This window comes from Pogona vitticeps, chromosome 3, assembly GCF_051106095.1.
Source record: "Pogona vitticeps strain Pit_001003342236 chromosome 3, PviZW2.1, whole genome shotgun sequence".
Classification (NCBI taxonomy): Eukaryota; Metazoa; Chordata; class Lepidosauria; order Squamata; family Agamidae; genus Pogona; species Pogona vitticeps.
Window position 1 is genome coordinate 239,493,742 of NC_135785.1, and position 20,554 is coordinate 239,514,295.

Here is a 20,554-nt window from a genome sequence, read left to right on the forward strand (position 1 = left end):
GAATGAACAGCGGGTCTTTCTCGGGGATTCTCTTGATAGTAGGTGCCAGATCGTCATAGAATTTTTCTTTGACTTCTGCTGTAGATGACAGTGTTGGTGCATATGCACTAATAAGGGTGACCGGTTCCGCTGATGAGAGGAGCTGCAGAGACAGGATTCTTTCACTCTACAGTATGTACTGTATTATGGTCCCTGGGGTAAGGGGTGAAGTATTGTTTTGTATAATAATAATAATAATAATAATAATAATAATAATAATAATAATAATAATAATAATAACAACAACAACAACAACAACAACAATAATAATAATAACAACAACAACAACAACAAACAAACAAATAAAGAAAGAAAGACCATTCTGTTGTTCTTGCTAACACTGGTGTACCTCCCTGAAAATTTCAAGGACAATCCTTCATGGCTTTACTGGGTAGAACGGGGATGCCCTCACCAGGATCCTTCCTTTCCCTTCTCCGCCTCCCCGCCTTTCCTATATGGCTCTTCCTTCCTCTCTCTCCCCCCCCCCTTCTTGTCTGCCTTCTCGCTTTTATCAGCTCGCCAAAACCGATGACGCTGAAGCGCTAACAAAGCCGCAGCTCCGAACTTGAACGGCGGGGCGGGGTGGGATAGAAAACCGCCGCTGTGCGGCTGCTTGGCCCAGACCTCGCGCCACACCTCGGGGCGGGAATCCTGGCGCTGGGGAGGCGCGCTCCCTTTACCGCTTTTGCGCGCGTGTCGGAGCCCGGCCGCTCTGACGTGCGGGCGCTGGAAGGAGCCAGAATCGTTCCCTGACGCGCTAGGTGAGGCCCGCGGGCGCCCCCTGGTCCGCCTCGATGCCAAGCCCGTCCTTCATGAAGGCTCGCTTTCGTTTGGCTGCCAGAGGGCAAGCTGTTGAGTGAAGGCTCCGAGCAGCCATTCCCCGGCGCGTTCTTTCCTCTCCCGCCCTCGGCTCATTTTAATTCACTCGGAAAAGAATGAGAAAGCGAGGAGGAGGAGGAGGAGGAGCTCCCTCCGCGTGCCCGGGAAGAGGAGGAGGAGGAGGGCCGGTTGTAAAAAAGCGAGGGCGCTTGCCGTGTTTCCAGATCGTTGCGGCGACAACTACTGTACATCGTTGCTTTCTCCCGAGCCTATCCACCTCAGCAGCCGGAGACTCCGGGGCGCTTTCCATTTCTTCGTCCCCTCCATCGGCCACCTTTCCTTAATTGACCCTCGTTGTCCACATCGGCTCTCGGTGCCGCCGACACCACGTTTTCATCGAATAACTTCTCCGGATTCGAGGTTACGGGCCGGGTAAGTCGAGGGACCCTGGTGCCGGCTCGCATCCCCTGGGACTCGGCCCTTTCTTTTTTCCTTCGGCGGATCATGGATACGGATAACCTTGTCAGAGGGGAGGACTCCGCGTGGGCAGAGGTGGGCTGCGGGGGGGGGCAGGTAATGTGACCGAGGGAACCCCGGGACCACCCGGGCCTGGATTGCCTCTTCTCTGGACCTAAGATCCTGCACAGGATTTTTTCCCCATTTTTTTCTCTTTTTTTGGCCTTCCCGCCTTCTAGGGGAGGGTAGTAGTACCGGCCGACATGTGCTTCGTAGTTCAGCCACATTCTTGGTCTGGGAATCCATTTTGCAAAAAGCATGCTTGCATGATGCAATATTGATAGTGCTGGCGGAAGAGAGGAGGGAGGCGACAGCATGCGCCCTGTTTCGGTAGATCGAATTGGGGAATATTTAGGTGCGCTTGTGAGATTTTGGGGGGGGGGGGACTCGGAGGTCGGGTCGCTTTTCTATTTGTTCCCGGCGGCCAGGCGAACTCTTCCATCTGGAGAGTATTGGAGATGATGGGCAGATCGAATTCCGTTTAAGGGTGAAAGAAGTCCTGCCTTAAATGGTGTGTTCCCCCCCCCCCGTCCATGAAGGGCGTAGTGGTGGATCTATATAATGAATCATCACTAAATACGGCAGCCTGATCGTCCTTCTCTCGTGCCCATTGCTTACGAGTCTGTGCCGTTCCCCCATCCCAGGTACCGTATATCTTCGCTTGACTGGGTTTCGTGTAGAGAAGGCTTTGGTGCGACTTGTCCATTTGATGCAATTAAATCTGGGGATTAAATCAGAAGCAGTTGAGCTACCTATTTATGGTAAAGAAACTTCATGGCCTGTCTGTGGCCAGGGGGAAGAGGGAGGCTGTGTTGGAAAGATCTCGCTCCAGGAACAGGAGCCAAGGAACTGGCGGCTGAAACATCTGTTACCATCTTTCCTTTTTCTCAGATTCTTTTCCTTACTGCTTTTAATGGCATAGCCAGATCAATCAGTTGTTGGTTGGAGCGTTGGTTGCTTCTTTGATCCGCTCCTTAATGCTTAAAATAGTGAAATCTAGGACATAATCAGCTGCTATGCAGCTCCAGTAAGTAAAGGCAGATTTCTGGTGTTTGGCTAGTGTTTAAAGTCACAAAGTTGGTTTCAGTGACTTTCCCTCTTCCATCCTCTCCCGACTGTGGTGGAAATTTTGAGCATGAGTGGAATGCACAAATCTATCTTGCTTAAGTTCCCTCGGAAGTTATGTACTGTATATCTGTTTAGGGTGGAAAGTCATGTTAGGAACTTATCAAAACGTTATCTGGAAGTTGAGTCATCATAACTGGACTTCTTTCTTGTTAGGTTGAAACGTTTCATTACTCAGCCAAGTAGTTTCTTCAGTCTAAGGAGAGCAGGTAGGAGATCCCTGATATATCCTCCACATTGATTTTACTTCCCCCAGTCCTTTGTCCATCTAATGAGCCTATTTAGAGCCTACTTTTCAACCTAATAAGAAAGAAGTCCAGTTGCCATGACTCAACTTCCAGATTACCTTATCTGGATGACTGAGAATTTTCACAGATATATCAAAACATTGTTAACTGCCCTGACACTTGATTGCTGTTTGAGTAGCTGTTGTCAGCCATGTTATCTGTGAATGATATTAAGGGGAAACACCATGTAATTTCATTCACTCTGTAAGGAATTTGCATGCCCCGTCTTCAGCAATGAAGTTCCTGGTCATTGCTCTCACATATTGCCGAATGTTTGATACTTTAAAGATGCCACATTAGATAAGCAGCAAGTTTTCCATGGTTAGCTTCTGCTGGTAGACTGGACTGTGTGTTTGAAAACCTGTGACTGTGCCTAAGAAGTTTTTGTAATACAGATGATGTTTTTCATTTTAATACATTTCACATTGCCATTGATATTGAAACTGATATTTTTAATACACTACTTTGCCAGTGTTCAGTAGTATTGTGCTGCTAAGCTGGAGGCCACCTCAGATAATAAGAGCAACAGCTGAACAAATGACAGTGAGGGGCATTGTGACCTGTTTGCGTCACTGTGATATCTAAGAACATCTAGGAATGCTGCTGGACAACACTCTTGGCTTATGGGAACTGGGTCATAAGGGTGGAAGCAACTGTTTTAAACCAGGTTGGACTATTAACCTGTCTGTCCCACAGTTTTGTACTTTGAGCACAGAGCTGGGGGATATAGGAGTCTCCCCAAAGAGTGGAAAAGTATTGTGAGTACAGGGCCACGGCATGCACTGGAGCTGAGGAAAAGTATCTGCACACATGTCAAGCTCTGACCACTTTGGGTCAAAAAATAGTCTAGTTTTAATTGGTCTTTGATTTCATGTGTGTCCATGATTTTCATTTGTGCTACACTCTGATATGAATGAAGATAGAAAGTACAGAGCTTAGAACTTTCCTTTTCTTAATATAACTCTCAGTGATAAACAATAGACATTGTTTGTCATTGTAAAAGAACATATTCCACACTCTACTTTTTCCATTTTTTCTGGGGGAAAAAAACCCTTCCTCCCACCAAATGTTCCATTTCCCCCCTCCAGGCCTTCCCATCACTAGAGAGGGGAGAAGATTAAAAGTTCTTCTACCAACAAAATGTATGGTTTGTATGGTCGATTGTGACCGCCTAGAGTGGTCACAATCGACCAGATAGGCGGGGTATAAATGAAATAAAATAAATAAAATAAATAAATATGTGTGAACACATACCTATGTGTTTTATCTTGCATCTAACACCTGTGTGAAAGGATATTTGTTAAGCCAGTTAGTTGATCACAGTGTATTTTTCCAGCATCTTTGTTTGATATTTTGATTATTAAACTACTATTTGCCAATTTTATATACAAGCACAGACCACATTGCTAGCAAGGCACAGATGTTTTATATTTCTCCTCTTATCTGTGATGGAGAGAAGGGAAAGGCAACTCAAGTCACTGATATGAGCAGCTTTGATGTTTTGCAACTAGTAAGGGTAGTTTCATCAGGGTAGCTTCCTTGAGAAGGGAAAAGGAAAAAGGTGGGTGTATATGGTTGACGGAAATAAACAAGAACAGTTGAACGGTCATAAATATATGAACTGGGTTAGATTAATGAAGGCGTTACCTTTATTTTACACCTATTGTAACTGATTTTTGTAATTATGATATAATTATATGAGAACATCTTTGAGCTTTGTTTACACTTGTCTTTTGAGGCATTTTGCATTTAATCATTTTGGCACCAGTTCACACAAGTTTTCCTCACTTAGCTGAATAATTTGGCCATATGAACAACATAAGAGATTAAAATCTGGATTACAGAGGGTACAACAATATCTATATCCGCTTGCATTGCCTTTAAGGCATAAGCTGTGACAAATGTTGTAGCTGTGATCTGTGAAGCCTTGTACTTTGTTTTTAGTGGTAGAACGCACAGAATCAATTATTCTGTTGTACATTTGTACGAACTGTGCAGAGCTCTAAATGGGCCTTGGAGTATTTCATTTCTTTGATATTATGGACCTACTCAGAAGATAACGTTAGAAGAGAAAATAAAACAAGACGATAAGATGAAGCAAGAATAGAAGATAAGGCACTTAGGCAGGTATTACATTCATGAGCCTGCACAGTGTTGTGATATGCAATCATGCTTTCAATTTTAACCATGTCTTCTCATTTGAAATCTTTTTCCCCCTGTTTTCGCAGAATTACCCATTGACTGCTTTCCTGGTTAGCTTTTTAAAGTTTTTTTTGTGACAGTGACTGCCTTGGTTTATCTGTCTCATTAGCTCATGAAGCTTCAGTGTAGGCTGTTGGAATTCATGACTGGATTCTGTTTTTGCTATTTTTCATTGGTTCCTTGATCGTATTTCTTTTCATGCCTTTGCTTGCTTTTCCCCATAATAGCACTTCAGTTGATAGAAGACATTGTAATAAAACATTACTGTGATAAAACATTAAAACAGAGAGTTGCTGCCATTTATTATAATAGTCCAGTACATTGGAAAATCATTATTACACCTGCTGAATCTGGTTTTCATTACTGCTCATGACAGCTGGTGTTGTATTTTGTACCTGTGTCTGTTATGTAGGAAATTGCACCAGAGTAGGCTGAGTTGAGATGGCTATAATGTACAGCAGCCTTCTAGAAATTAATTATATATTATTTGTACACCACTCCCTTCAAAATTACAGAAAACGGCTTAGTTAAAATTAGCTTAAATGTAAGATTAAGCCTATAACCTAAGGCAAACACAACTTGAAAATGGTAAGTAGTTTTGCAAAACCAAAAGCTTTGATATTTCCTTTTGTTGCTCAAATTTGTTGCTATAGCCTTTAAGTAGGGCTCCCATTTAATGGAGATCTGAAACCAGCATATGGGGTGTTTCAATAGCTAAGAGGCAGTCTACAACTGTAGTTAAGACTGGGGAGTGTCCATGTATGCAGGGACCTCTTCTGTTTAAACTCAGTTGTAACTAAAGAAAGCAATGAATGATGGAGGTGGGGCTTTATGCTCTCACTGTGTTCAAGATCATGAGTTCTCTGACACTAGAATGGAATAGAACTACTGTATGTCTAGTGCAACACTAACATATGCGTTATGTGTGTTACAATATGTTTTTGTGTGTTTATGAAGCCATATGAGTTTGGTTTTGTGATAATCTGTGCCTGTCTGATGCTGTGTCATGAATCTTGGACTTCAGGTTGCTGCAGTTCTATGAAGTTTGGTTTGCCGCGACTGCTCAGACAAACAGTATTTCAAGTAGCAAGTGTTCCGGAAATGGAAAAAAGTTTGTTCAAGCTTCACAAATGGGTAACATTAAAAAACCCCCCACAAATTATTGTTTATATTTTGTGGTAAAGCAGCAACCAAAGAAGAATACAACAGTTAAAACAATAGAACTAATGAAACATCATAGATAATATTGATCAGAAATTGGAGCAATGTTCAGGAGATCATATAATGCTTTATTGAAAACCAGCCATTTAAAACAATGTAACAGCAAAGATTAAAATGTAGATCCTAATGTAGCAGCAATCTAAAAATACAATGTAATAGCTAATAGAATGAAAAGGAAAGCACATTGCAGCTTCTAATATCTGTGTTAGTACTTAAAGGTAAAGGTTCCCCTTGACAATTTTTGTCCAGTCGTGTTTGACTCTAGGGGGCGGTGCTCATCCCCATTTCCAAGCCATAGAGCCAGTGTTTGTCTGAAGACAATCTTCCGTGGTCACATGGCCAGTGCAACTTAGACACGGAACGCTGTTACCTTCCCACCGAGGTGGTCCCTATTTATCTACTTGCATTTGCATGCTTTCGAACCGCTAGGTTGGCGGGAGCTGGGACAAGTGACGGGAGCTCACTCCGTCGTGTGGATTCGATCTTACGACTGCTTAGTCTTCTGACCCTGCAGCACAGGCTTCTGCGGTTTAGCCCGCAGCACCACATCCCTTGTGTGTTAGTACTTAACATACAGTAATACAAATGTAGGAATAAATGATACCATTATAAACCAATAAAAATCATACCATCTGCTAGCTTTTATGGATGAGGACCCACTTCATCAGGCTTGCACCAGTGTCTTTTCATCAGTCCAAAGAACTTACAGTCCTCAAAGTTGACAGCAGAATGTATCTCTTTTAGATGCAAGTTAGGAAAGATACAGACTGCATTGGAGTTGTGGTTTTAAAGGTAGGGCTGAGGAAGCGGTTGGTTGGATATCACACACCACTTCTTCAAAGAAGCAGAAACATTATGCATATATCTTCCTGTTTGGCAGGAAACACAGAGTTGAGCTGCAGCTATGGAATCTAGAGACATCACACTTCTACTAACAGTGGGACAGTAATCTTTTTAATGCTCGAACACAGATAACATTTCTGTACTGCTTTCATGGAAACTGCATTCAGAACATCATTGGTATCTGTCCAGAATATTATTGTACTATTGTCTAAGTGGATGGTTTCAGCATGTCATATATATATGTCAATTGTATATACTCTGTGTGTGTGTGTGTGTGTGTGTGTGTGTGTGTGTGTGTGTGTGTGTGTGTGTGTGTGTGTGTGTGTGTGTGTGTGTGTGTACAATTGACATCTGTATATACAATTGACATCTGTTCTCTGTATTTGTACATGTAGCAATATCTTATAATCATAGAATAGTAAAGTTGAAAGGGGCCTATAAGGCCATCAAGTCCAACTCCCTGCTCGATTCAGGAATACAGATCAGATGATATCTGCCAGGTGGTTGGCTAAGTTTCTCTTGAATGCCTCCAGTGTAGGAGCACTCGCCGCCTCTCGAGGTAATTGGTTCCACTGTCTTACTGCTCTAACAGTTAGAATGTTTTTCCTGATATTCAACCAAAATCTGGCTTCCTTTATCTTGAACCCACTGTCGCGTGTCCTGCACTCTGGGATGATGAAGAACAGATTCTGCCCCTCCTCTGTCTGACAGTCTTTCAGGTATTTCAAAAGTGTTGTTATATCACCACTTTGTCTTCTTTTCTCAAGGCTTAAAATGCCAAAGTCTTTCAATCTTTCCTCATAAGGTTTAGTTTCCCTCTACCTGATCATCCTTGTTGCCCTCCTCTGAACTCGCTCCAATTTTTCAGCATCCTTCATGAAGTGTGGTATCCCAAACTGGACACAATACTCTAGGGGAGCCAAATAGAGGGGAACTAGTACCTGATACTTGATCTATCCAGCCCACACCTAGTTAGATTGCTAATCAGGGTATCATGGCGCACTTTGTTAAACGCTTTGCTAAAGTCAAGATATACAATGTCTACAACATTCCCTCTGTCAGAGAGGTCAGCCGATCAAAAAATGAAAGCAAATTAGTCTGGCAGGAATTGTCCTTGAAATCCTTTCTGGCTTCTAGTTATTACTGCATTGTTTTCTAGGTGCTTGTGTAGTGACCATTTTACAATTTGTTCCAGAATTTTCTTTGGGATTGACATCAGACTATTAGTTTATCAATTTCTAGCTGCAATCCTGACCCCTCCACTTGCACTTCATATTCATCTGGAGGTTCGCAGTCTGTCCAACGGGAAAGGACTGAGTTAAAATAGGAATTGAGCACCTCTGCCTTTCAAAATATTCAGCATATGCGTGTGGCTACACTTTGGTTTCCTTTGAAATCAAGAATTCTAGTAGAATATGGTCACAGTTGCCTAGAGTTGCCCTTACTGCCACTTCCACCACCAAGTCATCTCTATTGGTTAGTATCAAGTCAAGGATAGCTAGTCCTCTAGTTTCTTTCTCCACTTTTTGTAGGAGAAAATTATAAGCCACATGACAGGAATTTCCCTCCCAACACAATTGAAATCTGGATAATTGAAATCTCCCATCCTTACGATGTTGTGTCTCTTTGAAATGCAATTTGTTTTTCAGAAGTTTCATCCTCTTCCTGTCCTTGATTGGGCAGCCAGTAGTAGATTCCAACTACCATGTTCCTTTTGTTTTTTGCCCCAACTATATTGATTCAGGTGCTTTCAATGGGACATCCGGTCTCCTTTTCCTGTATTTCTGTGCAGGAATATGTATCTTTTTTACATATACTGCAATTTCACATCCCTTTCTATCCTCTCTGTTCTTTTCGAACAATTTATATCCTTCAATTGCTGTATTACAGTTATGGGAGTCATTCCACTAAGTTTCAGTTATTCCTATCAAGTCATATTTGCCTTCCTGAACTAAAATTTCCAGTTCTTCTTGTTTGTTTCCCATACTCCTGATATTTGTATATAAACACTGGAGATTATGTGATTTGTAGTCTGTTTGTCTTTGTACATTTTAGGAATATTACTATTAATGTTAATGTTATTATTGCCCCTCATTTGAACAGTTTTGTCTGTTCCTCTTATTATGATTATATGTCTTTAATTTGTGCTTGTGTCTCTTTCCCCTTCCAATTCAGTCTTACCTATGACTACATTAGCATTAGAAATAGACAATAAGTGTAATCTACTGGGAATGGACTTATAACTGAGTTAAGACTGGTGCCTGTGTTCTTCATTGCAGCAGCAAGAGCAGTTTGTCACTGGTTCAGTGCAGATGGGTAAGCTTCTGGTCTCTTAGTCATTTTGGAGAGAGGTTGTTCAATTTCACCCTACATCTTTCAGAGTCTTTCACAGCAGACGTCTGGCTGACTTCTTCTGCCAACATCAACAGCTCAGTTCAAGCTATGCTGTTGATTTCAGTGGGGAGTGAGCTTGCTCCAGCTGGTTTTCTTAAGTTATGCCAAAGAAAAGAAGAGAAGGTAACATCTCAGCAAGAAGAGGGTGAAGGAAATCAAGGAGTGAAATACTAATGATTAAATGTCCCAGAGATAAATACAATTGGTAAATCGGTTGTATACTTTTTCAAGGGCTGTAGCTCTGCAGTGAATTGTTTCCTTGGCATGTAGAAGGTACCATGTTCAGTCACAGACACCTCTAAGTAGGGCTAGAAAAAAATCCTTTCTGAAACTCTGGAAAGCTGCTACCAGCCCATGCAAACAATATTGAGTTAGATGACTAACAGTATACCTTCATGATCAGGAGCTGCTCTCAAGCTTGTGTGCACTCAGGCTTGCTTATTTTCTTCTTTCGCTTATGTTCCCCCTTTTCATGCTTTGTATCATTAGCATGATGTCTGCATCTGGTTGAACACTGTCTTTGGCTAGCTTTAAAGAATAGTATTTGATAACTGTTTACTTCTGTGATCTCAATTTCTGCTATAAAGATAATTTTAGTATTTAGGTGAGGACAGATGAGACCAAAGCAAAATAAGATGGAATTTGCAGTTGGCAATAATGGCTTATTGTGTAGGCAAGCACTTAAGCATAATTTTTATCCCCATATCAACAAATATAGTGAATTATATTGATAGTAGGAATCCTAATCCCCTGGACTGCAAAGAGAACAAACCTATCCATTCTGAAGGAAATCAATCAACCCTGAGTGCTCACTGGAAGGACAGATCCTGAAGCTGAGGCTCCAGTACTTTGGCCGTCTCATGAGAAGAGAAGAATCAATGGAAAAGACCCTGATGTTGGGAAAGTGTGTGGGCAAGAGGAGAAGGGGGCGTCAGACGACAAGATGGTTGGACGGTGTCATTGAAGCTACCAACGTGAATTTGACCCAACTCCAGGAAGCAGTGGAAGACAGGAGGGCCTGCCGTGTTCTGGTCCATGGGGTCATGAGGAGTCGGACATGACTAAACAACAAAAGAAATCCTAAATTACTCCACAGTATTCCCTTTCCAGAACTCTATAGAGCACTATGCTAAATCATATGGAGACCTGTCTCTTCCTATCTTGTTTAACATGCATTTTAGTCAATGAGAATTTAGACTCCTGTGTAGTTATGATTAATGACTCCTTTTGTTCACAAATGCTAACAAATCTTCCATAAAAATGAAGTGAAAGGTAAAGATGCTTCTGAGATCATATAGAGTCCTTTTCATTTTGCAGAGGTAATGTTTCTTTACCTGTCTGGTGTCCTGTAGTTCCTATTCAGCCAACCTTGTATAACAGTGGTTTGACCTACATTTCATTGTTTTATAGGGTATTTGGGTAAGGCTGGGCTCCATGAGGCTTGCCCATTTGTCTTTTTGTATCAAGGAGGCACATACTTACATACCCAACAATGTAGGTACATATTCAGTCTCTGCCATCTTCCTCATTAGTTCAGCTGAATCAAGGGGCAGAGTTGAACGGAGCAGCAAAGTGTGTATACATATGTATTTATAGCAAAACTACATTCTCAGGATGCACCTCATAGTACTGTATCACATGTGGTATTTCATTAATGTATCTACATATGCACGTTCTAACAATATCACTTGCACCAAAACTGCTTTGCTAGGACTTCGTGCTGGTGTTGCATCCTCTAACTGTGGCCAGCTGCCAGTTCTGTGCCTCTCTGAAGTTGGCTTGGGTGTGTTTTCTTCATACGTCCTTCCTGGAACCCTGTCCAGAGGTGTCTGCATTTACAGTGTGAGACTTGTTGGTCATCTAGTTTGAGACAGGTACTTTCAAAGAGGTTGTGGGAGTAGAATGTCTATTTCAGTGAAGATTTTTTTTTTTGTAGCCATAATTATGTCAAGGATAGCAACTAAGGGGTCTCTCAGGTCGGCCCCTATTATCAGACCAGCTTTGGAATACAATAAAAAAGAGAAGCTGCTAGTTACACACAGTCATTCTTGACTTAGGGATGAATATAGCTCAGTGGTAGTGGGCATGATGTTGATTTACTGGCTCGGATAGAGGTCAAGCAGGACAGGAGAGGAGTTGCAACCCTGGTATGCCCAAATCTGCATAAAATTGTTATCTGTCCAGAGAATGTTCATTCTATGCCTTGTTAGGAGGTTTTGAACAGTTTAATGAAAAATTAGTTATTCTTAAGGAGTTGCAGTATGGCTAGCTAAATATCACATCTTATAGCAGGAGAAGTGTTCTGTGGAGCCAGGAGGACCGAGGCCAGAATTGTCTTTCGCACCAGTGGAGATCACGGAAAGCACTGATTTGGTGTCATGGGGCTTCTGCGTAGAAAATAAGGTATGGGATGCCTCCTTATGCAAGCTCTGTAATTGGGGAACTGCTTGTGCCAAGAGCATTAAATGAGTAGGAGATGTGAATAGAATATAGGCCTAGCAAATATATTGCAGCATAAGTTTTGGTTGGCTGTAGCCCGTTTAATGTTCTGGTGACACTGGGTGTAGTCTGTTGAAGTTTATGAATTTATTCTTTTAAATTAAATGCGAAACAGCTTCCGATAAGGCATCTTGGGTTATGGATGTTTATGTTAGCAAATGTGAATGTGTATGTAGGCACTAGTGCCGTAAAACCAACATGGCAGGGAATCAAAACTAACTTGATGGATGAGCAGGGGACTGGCAGGAGGAGGTTTGTTGCTGACTGTGCTGCTGGACTGGGATTGTGTGTTCTCTTGTGAATTCATTGGTTGCCTTTGCGTGGGGCAAACTGTGGATAGCTCTGGTAGGTACTGACACCATTTCCAGTGATGCTGGGCATGTGTCTGTGTTGATGCTGCTTCCAGATGTTTCCCCTCCACCTCATTGAACTTAGCTCACACTTTATATGGTTACTGTACAGTGGACCCTTGACTTACAGACGGCTTGACTTACAGACTTTTTGAGTTACAGACTTCTCTGGCTGCAAAATTTAGGTTTGACTGCAGCCTGAGATTTGACTTACAGACCAGAAAAAAACCAAAATGGAACAAAAACAGCCTGTTACGGGATTAATCGGTTTTCAATGCACTGTAGGTCAATGGAGACTTGACTTACAGACTTTTTGACTTGAGAACTGCTTTCCAATACGGATTAAGTTCTCAAGTCAAGACCCCACTGTATCTCCAGTCAGCATGTAATATAAGGTTGCTTCCACTCTTGAGGGCTAAATGAGACTCACAAAGCAATGCACAGAATGAAGAAAGCAAATGCCTTGTCATTACAAAAAGCAAATGCCCCGCCATCTTCCTCCTGTTTTAGTGGTGTAAACACTAGGTTGCGGTTCATATTTATTTGGAAATAAGCCCCATTAAAAGGAGGCCTTAATCCTGGTAAAGCATGCCAAAAGTTGCCTTGCTGGTCTTTGATTCTTCCAAGTTGCCTCCCTTGCCCTTTTTATACATATGTGTGTCTTTGTGCATGCGTAAGCAGATAGGTGCATCTGTTCAAACAGGCCATATTACCTCTACTTTAATTTAAAAGAGCTGCATTCTTACTCACATGCTGTGGGCAAAATAATTACTACGTGTATAACCAGGAAGGATTGCAACAGACCAGCAGACAAGCAGAGACACTACTGTATAGTATAACTGTTTTTATTGAGCATAAATCATTTTGCATTACTTGGTGAGGACAGTTTCCTAGCCATGACTTGAGGGATGTCAGACTGCTTGCCAGTCGCTAACTGATTCTCTCCTCACCCTGCTCTTTTCCCTCCAGGTAGGCAATGAAGCCTAATATTTGCTAAGCCCTTTTTGGAATCCCAGTGTGTGGGCTTGATGGGGCACATTTTAAAGGGCTGTTTGTTTTCTGAGCCAGTTTTTGTTCTCCTAATTCAGGATGGAGGAAATACTCAGCCATTCACACATTGTCAAACTATTACTTCCATGGTGCCTTACCATCAGCCAGGCTGATGGGAACTAGAGTTTGACAGTCACAGGTTTCTTTCACAGTTATTTGATTAAATGTACATTGCTCTAAGACAGTATATCATTGTCTAAATAATGGCTGAAATCCTGCTGCTTTGTTACACATGTGGAAAGCAAATAGTGTAACATTCTGCTGCTTCTAGCTGGTGATTAATGAGTCCCTGCTGGGATTCTTGAGTGCATGCCAAGCCAGTAGGCAGGTGCACCCCCAAGAATCCAAGTGGAAACCTATCAATTGCCAGTTAGAAGTGATTAAATGTTATCCTGTTTGTCTTCTGCATGCATAATAAAGAGGCAGGGTTTCAGCCAGTGTGTTAAATTCAGTGTCAGTCATGCTTGAAGTCAATGGGCCTTATCTGTTTTAAGTCCCATTCATCTGGAAGAGACCCATTAATTTCAATGGGTCTGCTCTAAATATGACCAACATTAGGTTTACCCCACTGCCCAAAAAACATTTATTATTTAGTTACTCAGACTTTATGTCATGTAAGGCTGCAAGGATAAATACAATTGTACTATTAAAGTACACCCATTTACTCTAGCTTTAAGTATGTTTTAATAGAACTAAATTAAGAGTCGGACTCCATCTGTAAGAAATCAGTGAGTGATATTTAACAAAGTTATTTCATTACTCTTACAGGATACATGGGTGGGTTACTTACAGGTTTGGTTTGTCAAAGCTGTTCAACTCCTCAACATATCTTTCTTCTTTCCATATAAGCCTCCTCCTGTTACACCTGCAATGTAGCATGAGGTGAGGGATTTATTTATTTATTTTGCTTCTCCATGAAAGAGGCACTTTTATTTCAGAGCCCTCATAAGAAACAGTTCACTCCGGTTCTGAGCTAAATGCAAAGGCTTATGTTGGCCTATCTTTGCTGGGGCCCAGTAAGCGGAGGGCCAAAAGGTTTCCCATCTTCAGTCACACTTAAGGGAAAGTGGTTAATTTTTTCTCCTGTTTAGCTCTAGTAGCTGGAGTGCTTAGTGATTTGGGGTCCTAGGTTGGGGAGAGCCAAGATCATCCAAGAGATGGTTACATGCCAGAATGCCACTAGAAAAAGAGAGTGGTAGCTACTTATGATTTTTCTTTATGCGTAGAAAACTAGAAAGGTTACCATAGTGTAAATTGGAAACAACTTGATGGGACATAATTATTGAGAATTGTGTAATATAGTGGATGGAATGTCAGACTTGGGAAACTGATTCAAATCCATGCTCAGCCATGGAAGCCTCTTCCATTGAAGAAGAGCCAGTGGTAAACTACTCCTTGAATATGTGTCTCAAAGACCCTGTTAGGGTCACCACAAGTTGGAAGTGAGTGGATGGTGCATAACAACAAATTTAGCTCTGGGTTCAGAAGAAGCTTCATTCTTGCCTTGGCCCCTAAGACCTGAGTCACTTGATGATGGGGACAAGCAAGATCATGCTACCCTAATATAATAGAAAATATTTAAAATGCAACACTTTACAGGGAGAGGTTGTGTTGTTGATTTATGGTTTGGGAATAGATACCTTTCTGTTGTTGTCATGTGACCTGCCTGTATTATTGCCTTTCAAGGAGAGTTCTGTAAGCTGCTTCTTGAAAAATGTCTCCCTGTTATTTAGCCTCTTTTGTAGAGGATAATTAGCCAGTCTAAATTCTTCTAACAATCTGGAGGATTATTAGCCAGGCTAAAATCTTCTATTAAATGTTGCACACTCCTTCTCTTTGTAATCTCATTATCTCATAGAGCTTTTGCTGGTTAAGTTACCTTGCAAGAGATGCTTGTGGAACTTGAATTCTTGGTTTCTATGGTAATCTTACAGTATGACCTGGTATTTCATGCTGCCTAGCCCTCCACTAAAGCCTCAGACCTAGTTCTCACAGAGGATATATACTTGTGGTTGGGTTCTATCTTTTTAGATGGTAGAGCAGGATCCTTTTAGAATTAAAGGCAAAAAACAAACAAACCCAAAGTCCTCTGGAGATACTGGCCAGAGAGACTGGCAAAACGTTAGGAAGAACAACTTTCAGAACACGGCCAAAGAGCCCGAAAAACCCACAACAACCCAAAGTGTCCTCTTTATATGCCACCCCACAGTGCTTAAAGCACTGTTTCAGTGGTTTACCGTTTATTTATGGAAGCTACACATTCCCCCCACCCCCCTGTGAGCTGGGTACTCAATTTACCAACCTTGGAAGAATGGAAGACTGAGTCAGCCCTGAGCTGGCTATCTAATTCCAGAATCAAATTCATGTCATGAGCAGAGTCTTGACTGCAGTACTGCAGTTTAACCACTGTGCCATGAGGTTCCTAACCATATCTTCTATTTGGCATGTGTATGAAATTTACAGAGCAGTATGTTAACTTAGAGACTCAGTCCGTTTACTCCAGGTAATCATACATTAATGCCACCTTAAGTACTAAAGTCTTGTCACAGGGAAATTATATTTTGAGCTAAAAGGGTTTGAGCCAGCTTAGCTTTCTTCCTGTCTTTGTCCTTTTCTACACATCGAAACCTTTTTTAAGGTAGAGTTTTGGATGAGTTGAACCCTGTCTGAAGTGACACAGGACACAGAGTCAGGGTTAGCAATAGACATGGGGACGACTCACCACGAAGTTGCCCCCACTGAATCCTGCCTTAAGGGAACCCAGGCTGCCCTTTGCAAAGATGGCAGTTGCAGCTTCCCCATGTTGATATTTAATCCCCCCCCCATTTCACACGAGTTATAAATTTGTAATTCTATTTTTAAAGATAGGAAATGAAATATACATATCCCCCCCAATTATTGAATCTACAATGCAAAGTATTTGTAGACGTCTGGTTTTTCATGGGGGGTATGTTTATGAAAGTGAAGTGTCATGTGCACTGACAATGTTGTGTAAATATAAATTTAGATAGTGGGGAAAAAAGCAGGTGGGATAGAGAGAGAGAGAAATCGTTCATCTCCAAGGTTGTAAAAAAAAACCCAACAATGTGAAAAATGGTAAGTAGGGTGTGGGAGCCTTGTATTTCAAGTTTCTTTTTTTCTGTCTCACTTGGGTGCACACAAATGCTGTCATTGTAACAAGGAAGCGGATTGTTTGGGTAGCCTTTTTTCTAGAGAATCTGAACATTCTATTGTGTTAAGAGAATTTTTTCCACACCCACTGAAGCTCTTCTGCCCAATAGACTGCCCATATGTTCTTTTCTTTTCCATTTTTCAAATAGCAAGCCAGAAGGAAGCTGAAACTACCCCCCCCTGTTTTGTTCAGTTGCATGCTTTTCGGCTTATTTAACTAAGCATGAGCTGCTCCTGTGTGGTGAACGTGGCAGGGAGCATATTGGAAGTACAGTTTGTTGTGTTGGTGTACATCTAATGACCATCTTCTATAAAAAGCTCACAGGAATTACACAGCCAAATGTCCCTCTTATTCTCTTGCTTAGAGCTTCTGTTTTATACATTTCTCATTATAGCAGGCCAAAAACAAAAGAGAAAAATAAATAAAGAAGACATTGTGACTCCTTAAAGACTGTTATATTTTAGTATGAGCTTTTTGGACAAGTCTGCTACCTCAGCCATTAAATAAATTCTCATTATAGCTTCCATAGAAATGCTACGTGTTATAATTATCAGTGTTGGTTATGCTGTAATAGTTCCATAATAGTCATATAGATTTCACTGTGTAACTTCAGAATATGTTGTGTGGGTATGGATTAGTTTGTTTTTTTGCAGGAGTTCTCAATGCCTGTGCACAAACAGGAGCTAGGAAACATGTATACTGTATTGCTTATGAATACTTTGGGGACTTGAGATTGGCTGCCTTTCTGTACGGTATTCACTAAGTGGGATAATCCACATAGCAGAGTGGTCTTGTGATGGAGGGATGCTGTGGAGGTTTGTATTTGCTAAACTCTGCTGACTCACTCCAGCCGGGGTAGGAAGTATTGGACAGAGGGGTGGAGGGGGGGAAGAGTCTTTCCTTTTCTGTTTATTTGCTTAATGTAAAAACTTTTAAAAAACACACCTTTTCATTTGAAAAACCATGAGTAGCTTACAGTGAAAACAAGATACAATAAAATATATTACTAGAAATATTTTTTTTAAAAAATGAGAAAATAGTTTAAAATAATTCATGAACTGCAGTTTTGTACAGTGGACCCTCGACTTACGGAATTAATCCATATTGGAACGGTGGCTGCAGGTTGAAAAGTCTGTAGCTCAAGGCTCCATTGACCTACAATGCATTGAAAACCGATTAATCCGTAACCGGCTGTTTTTGTTCCATTTTGGTTCCCCCCCCCCCCCGGTCTGCAGGTCAATTCTCCGGCTGCACGTCGAACCTACATTTTGTGGCCAGAGAAGTCTGTAACTCGAAAAGTCTGTAAGTGGAGCCGCCTGTAAGTCGAGGGTCCACTGTATCAGTGGCAAGTGAGAGCTGTAACGCTCAGGAAAAGGTATGGGCAAAGGAGCCCCCCCCCCATGTTGTGGGAGGCTGACTACTTTCAGTGGAAAAATGGTTTCACAGTGGAATAGGTTCTATACAATAACCAAACAAGCCTCACTTGATCATGCATATTCTTCCCCTTCAACTTTCATTGGGCTTCCTAGCAGAGGGTTAATTACACCTGCTGAACTGCTGGCATAGTTGAGGGCATACTATGAGAGGAGAGTTGTTCAGGGTCCCATACATTCTTGGCTATCTTCAGTAGTCATCTGGAAACTCTCCATTCCCCCCCCCCCCCCGCTGGTGGGATACTTTGAGTGGAACATTTGCGCTTGGTTGGCTTTTTGCTTGTATACTCAGAGATCTCTTGACAGATCAGATTAGTGCTTATGCTGAATCATATGGCTTCTCAGCCAGTTTTTGGCTGGTTTTCAGTTACATCCTTGATTGCTTTATAATATATGAAATTGCCCTAAGACACAGATCAAAGGGAGCAGATAAAATTTGCTGAATTTGTATCTATTCAACGTCATTCAGGATGATAGGTTACCGATAGGTGAGCCTACATTCCCATGTCTTTTGTAATCATGCTGATAGCTATCAGTTCTCTTCAGATTTATATGAGTTTTAAAGCTGCCTTACTTTTCACTTTTTCATTCCTTTGTGTGTTCTTTGTTTTGAAAATGTTGAGACTCTTTATAGTATAATTAGAAATGTGGTTTTGTCTTTGAAACATATATGATAATCTACAAGGAGAGAGAATTATTATTGAGTAACCATCCACCAAAGTCTGTGTTTAATTATTCTACTGGAAAATAGGTTTCAGGAAGTTGTATTTATTTATTTCTTGCTTGATTTTTATCCTGCTTTTCTGCTCTGATTGAAAGTGCTGGTCTAGGCGCATTACCAAGATCAGTTCTGTTTTTAAAATGGGAAGGATCTAAATGAGCTGAGTACCCACCTTGAAACAAACATGCGTGCTATTTTTGAAGTCAGTTACCTGTATGTCATTTGTTCATAACATGCAGATAGATAAGGGCATAGATGCTGTTTGCCTGCTATGGCCACACATTTTTGCTTGCTGGAAGGCTGTTGCAGTGCTAGTTACTGGAAGACATATACATGCTGAAAAATTCGTGTCTGCCAGCTGTCGCAGCAAAGAGCCTGATGATGCAATTTGAGTGATCTGTTGCAAGTCCTGAAGAGATTGGAGGTGTTTGCAGAAGAATATGTAAGCTTAGTTCTAGAGTCTGGAAAAATGAATACTGCCTGCTCTGACTGCAGAGAGCTAGAGGGAGATGTCCTCCGATTTAGAATATAACAATAGCATCTATTGTATGGTATGTTTGAACATTTTGTACAGGAGCTGCAGGAAAGGATCTGAGAGAGGAATGTCAAATATATGTTCGTGTCACGTTTCTGGGAAATGAGGATGCAAGTCCATTTAGGCAAACAACACATTGGAGAGAGATCTTCCTTCTGTTGACATACATGCTTTAACAAACATTTTGAGAACTTGTACGTTTCAAGTGATGTATAAGTTCTGTTGAGCCTTCATGCCTGACATTATTCACAGGGCTACAAGGATGGTAAGATCGTGGATGCATGCAAAGGTCCCTTCTGCATCACTCATTTGAGATTCCTAACACATGTGCACAGTAAGCATGTTCAGCCAAGCACACTTACAGGGTGCATTTCAGACCTTAGCATTCCATAGGCAAGGGTCTCCTTGAATTGCTAAAGGATGCAGGGGCAGAGTTTATGTGCACTCTTCCCCATCATCCTTTTAGCCCTGTAAAACAGTGGTCCCCAACCTTGGGCCTCCAGATGTTCTTAGACTACAGCTCCAAGAAGCCTTCACCACCACCTCTACTGGCCAGGATTTCTGGGAGATGAAGTCCAAGAACATCTGGAGGCCCAAGGTTGGGGACCACTGCTGTAAAGAATTTCAGTTGTAACACCTGAGCAGGGTTACCAAAAATAAAAGAGAAGCATTGTCGGGATCTGCAAGATGAGAGGAAGTAGGGGTCTTGCAGATGAAACCTCAGGGCAGGGATCTTTCTCCTTGACCAGCAAGGGGGGAAAAGAAAAGACGGGACACTCGAGTGTATGGCAGCTGTTCAGAGGCGGAATCTCTTGTTCCCCCGCCCTCTCTTCTTTTATTGTATCCCCCTACTACATTTGCTCTAGTTAATCAATACAGAGGTAACTAATTTCCTGAATACACAGCCAGAATAACCAGAGTGCTAGTATTCTTTACTACTCATTCCTCAAAATAAGTTTCTGTTCTTTTGCCAAGCTCTATATGTATCTCTCCAATCAAGTGTCATACAAGAAATTCATGGTGTGTTTGTCTTCAGTGGGGAAGGTGTCTGTGTCACATATTTCTATGCAAAAGTTCTGTATACCTTAAAGTTTGTTGCTTTTGCCTCTTAGCAGTATGTTGTGCTTATATATTTGAATAATATGTTTTCAATATGCTTTCTTTTCCTGAAAATTGTTATTACTCTTATTATGCAATCTTATTGTAACTGTAATTTTAATTATCCAATATTGTGTTTTCTTTAATCTACACTGTAATGTTGATGTCATCAGAATATGCCATCTAATTCTCTTGCCAAGATTCCAGGTTTATTTCATCAGAACAATGTTTTAAAGTTGTAAAGAATGAG

At 41.5% G+C, this 20,554-nt stretch overlaps 1 protein-coding gene across 4 annotated transcripts in view; it reads left to right on the forward strand.

Annotated features, from left to right (window-relative positions):
• Positions 1-963: 963 nt before the first annotated feature.
• SLC7A1 (solute carrier family 7 member 1) overlaps positions 964-20,554 on the forward strand; it is a 57,613-nt gene continuing 38,022 nt past the window's right edge. Inside the window, exon 1 of one of the 4 annotated variants that reach the window (XM_020788629.3) lies at positions 964-1,290. The gene's annotated coding sequence lies outside the window, so the exon portion shown is untranslated. The other 3 variants (XM_020788631.3, XM_020788630.3, XM_072993760.2) reach the window with 3 other exon arrangements.